The sequence below is a fragment of the Petaurus breviceps genome, unplaced genomic scaffold, assembly GCF_028583685.1.
Source record: "Petaurus breviceps papuanus isolate PSGF00001 unplaced genomic scaffold, PetGlider_PUasm1.0 175, whole genome shotgun sequence".
Lineage (NCBI taxonomy): Eukaryota > Metazoa > Chordata > Mammalia > Diprotodontia > Petauridae > Petaurus > Petaurus breviceps.
In genome coordinates, this window is record NW_027185764.1 from 36,154,002 (window position 1) to 36,158,048 (window position 4,047).

The 4,047-nt window shown below is 45.2% G+C and overlaps 1 pseudogene; it reads left to right on the forward strand.

Annotated features, from left to right (window-relative positions):
- Positions 1–1,451: 1,451 nt before the first annotated feature.
- On the forward strand, positions 1,452–2,604 carry LOC138159179 (mortality factor 4-like protein 1 pseudogene; annotated as a pseudogene).
- The last annotated feature ends 1,443 nt before the right edge of the window (positions 2,605–4,047 follow it).

Genomic DNA, 4,047 nt, shown 5'->3' on the forward strand with positions numbered 1-4,047 from the left:
ATGGATAAATGGCACAGTAAATAAATAAAGGACTGAACCTGGAGTTAAGAAGACTTGAGTTCAAATCTTGACTCCAACACTTACTATCTATTGGGCCTGAGGAAGTCACTCTGCATACCTCAATTTCCTCATCCATAAAACAGAATAAAAAAAAAAATACTGCCTATCTACCAATGTTGCTTTTAGCATCAAATGAGATCATATTTATAAAGCCCTTAACACATAGTCACGCACATACTAGGTACTTAATAAATGCTTACATTTTTCCTTCTTTTTGATGCCCCAATTTTTTAAAATCCCTCACACTCAATGGTTTATCTTCTTATTATAGCAGCATTGATTTTGTGCAGAAACTTTATTGTTTTACTAATTAAAATTGTCTATTTTATCCTTTATGATTACCTCTTTCAATGTTCTCTCCCAACCCTGACTAAGAATGTGACCTCAGTTAATCTATAGCTTCTGTTTTTAAATGTTACGATCTTTTGAACTGAGTTCAAACATCCCTTTAGGAATTATTGAAAAAAAATGTTGATACATGTGTTAAGATGCTGGTCTTAATCTAATTTTTATCAAACTACTTCTAAATTATACTTATTCACATTTCACTTTCTTTATACAAAATAGTGCTCAAAAATAGTTATTTATGGCACTAAATGTATGAGTGGGAAAAGATGCATTCTTCATTAGTAGACTGTTAGATATGAAAGAATTTTAACTATAGCCTCATATCCTCCACTTCTTTTGCCTTTGCCTCAAGGAAAGAATTGAAGGTGTCAAGTGATAAAAATAATAGTTTACAATTTTATGTTTTAAGATAAAAAAAAATAACTTGTTCACAATGCTTAAGTGGATAGTGTAAGTACTATTATTCCCCTTTTTCAAGTGATGTAGCAATATCTTTCCACAGTTACACAGCTACAAAAATATACAAACCAGGCCTGAAATGCAGGTCTTCAGATTCAAATTCCAGTGATCTTTCTATTGTAACACACAGTCTGGGCTTACAATAACTAAAAGGTCCCTCTTCAATTTATTCAATAGAGTTGGGTTATGGTTGATATATGTGTGTGTATATATGCATGCATGTGTATATATACATATATATATGCATGTGTGTATTCCTTTTGGCCCTCTATGGTGAGATAGGAATATAGGATTCTATTCTTAGAGCTGCAAAGAGAACTTAGGGACCATTCAGTTCGACTTACTCACTTTACTAATGTAAGTAAAGAGAATTTAAATGATTTGATCAGAGTCACACAAATAATAAAGTACAGTGTTGAGGTCCCTTGATCAGCTCTCTTTATGCTGCATAACTGAAAATGTTTTCTTGTTGCTGAATGTTATTTTTTAAGGTGCTACCAACCTTTACCAAAAGCAAATGGTGAGAGGTCCAGGCCCCGAGTCTCCAGGCTGCTCTCCGCAGCCACCCCGCTGTGAGCCCCGCCATGGCTCCGAAGCAGGCCCCGAAGCCCGAGTTCCAGGAGGGCGAGTGCGTGCTGTGCTTCCACGGGCCGCTGCTGTACGAGGCCAAGTGCCTCAAGGTGGCCATGGAGCACAAGCGGGTGCGCTACCTGATCCACTACAGCGGCTGGAACAAGAACTGGGACGAGTGGGTGCGTGAGAGCTGCGTCCTCAAGTACTCGGAAGCCAACCTGCAGAAGCAGCGCGAGCTGCAGCGCGCCAACCAGGAGCACCAGGCCGAGGGCCAGGTGCGGGGCGGCGGGGTATGCTCCCTGCAGCAGCAGAAGCACATGAAGACCCTCTTCCAGAATATCTGCATCAAGCCCTCCACCTCTGCCGGGGCCGCCGCCTCCTCCCCGGCCCCAGCTGCCCCTGCCGCCTCCACTTCGGCCGCAGCCACCGTCACCTCCGGCACGGCCCCCGCATCCCCCGCCGCCCCCGCAGAGGCCCCGGCCTCGGCCCCGGGCCCGGGCCGCAAGAGCCGCAAGAGCAAGCAGAAGGCGGGCGGGGGCGACGGGGCGCGTGCACCGGGACGCCCAGCAGCAGCCACGCCAGCGCACCCGCGGGGATCCCGCCTCCAAGAGCGGAGCGGCGGCCTCCACGCGCGCCCAGCTGCGGGTGCAGATCCCCGCCCAGCTGAAGCCGCTGCTGGTGTGCGACTGGGAGCTGGTGACCAAGGAGGGCCGGCTCTTCGCGCTGCCAGCCGCCAAGAACGCGGACGCCATCCTGGACGAGTGCGTGGCCTTCCAGCGGGCGCGGGGCCGCGGCGACAACGCCGAGTACGCGGCCGACGAGCTGGTGGCTGGTATCGGCGCCTACTTCAACATGCTGCTGGGCACGCAGCTGCTGTACGAGGCCGAGCGGCCGCAGCACGACAGGGTGCTGGCCGAGCACCCCTCCGCGCCCATGTCGCGGCTCTACGGCGGCCCGCACCTGCTGTGGCTGTTCGTGCCCATCGGGGGCCTGCTGGCCTGCTCGTCCTTCCATGACCAGAGCCTGGCGCTGCTCTTCGGCTACCTGCACAACTTCCTGTGCTTCATGGCCCGCGACCCCGCCGCCTTCTTCAGAGAGGCTGAGTACAAGGAGGCGGCCCTGGAGGCCAGCCAGCAGGAAGTGAGCCATCAGAAGGCGGCCTGAACGCGGCCCTCCGCCTTTCTGTCCTGGGCTTTGTTTGGTGCTTGAAGTCAGAGGACTCCGACCCGGAAAGCGGCCGGGTTGGATTTGGGGAGTTTTGTGCTCCCATGAAAATGCCAACTTTGAGCTATGGCGCAGTTGCATGTGTGTGGTGTTGGGGGCGGGGATTGCAGTAGCTACTTTGCAAGTCTTTGTTTTCTGAAATTAAATAGAAGAGGATCCCCAGGTCCCTTCCATTCCTGACCTTGTTAGCTTTTCTTTGTTGTTGTTCACTCCAAAGCCAAACTAGGTGCCAGTGGTACATACAGATGTATAGTGATTTACTTGTTGTTCTTCCTAAAACTGGCCTGTTTATTTTCAGCCTTGGTATACCTGCTTAATTGTATATTTTGCGTACCCAACCTAGTCACTAGGAAGTCATTATTATTGATAAGGGGGATGTGATTAATGTAAAAATTACTTTTTTTTTCCTGCCATTATATTATTTCTTTACAAATATAGTAGTTTGCTTTTGGTTCACTTCAAGAAAAGCTTCTTGCTGGGCTCGAGATTCTTCTGGTTATAGATTCCTCGTTTAACTTGTAATCTTAAGTTCCAGAATCCAACTTATATTTGTGTGATACAGGGGTGATGCAAATCTCAGTGAAGGACAATTTTATGTTTTTTATGTAAAATATCCTGATTTACTGCTTTCATGAGAAAAATGACCACTCAACCACAAACCCAAGAAGGTACTCTTTGTACTTTAATTAAAAAAAAGCCTTAATAAATCATTTTGAAATAAAAAAAAATAAAAACAAAAACAAATGGTGAAAACCAACTGCCTATACAAACCATGAAGCATCAATCTGTCATTCATGAGTGCCCAAGATGAAATTCTTATTGATACAACATGCCTTTTATTGTCTAAAATACGGGACATTTTGCTACTTTGTGGATGTTTGAACCATTAGCTTTTTTGGGGGGGCCCAATAGTTTCAACTCATAAAGGTATTTGAAGTCAAGGAGAGGAAGGAAAAATTGGAAGAACAAGAAATTCAGATGTATCATCTCTACATATGGCTAGAAAGATTGTAATATCAATATTCTGAGAGTCAGTGTGACATAATTAAAAGGACACTAGTTATTGAATGGGAGCCTCTCTGATATACTTGGTTCCTATTATCTATGTGTCTCTAGCAAGTCACAATCTCTCTTGGAGTCAAGTTTTATTTTATTTTGCATTTTATCTGCCAAATGAAAGAGCTGAACTAGATAATTTCTGAGGTCTCTTCCAGAAAATTTCTTGATGGAAAATGAATCTCAAAATCTCACTGAAGAGAAAAATTCCTTCAGAATTAGATTGGAGCAAATGAAAGCTAGTGACTTTATAACAAATCAAGATACTTATAAACAAATCCAACCAAATGAAAAAAAAATAGAAGGCAATATGAAATGTCTCACTGT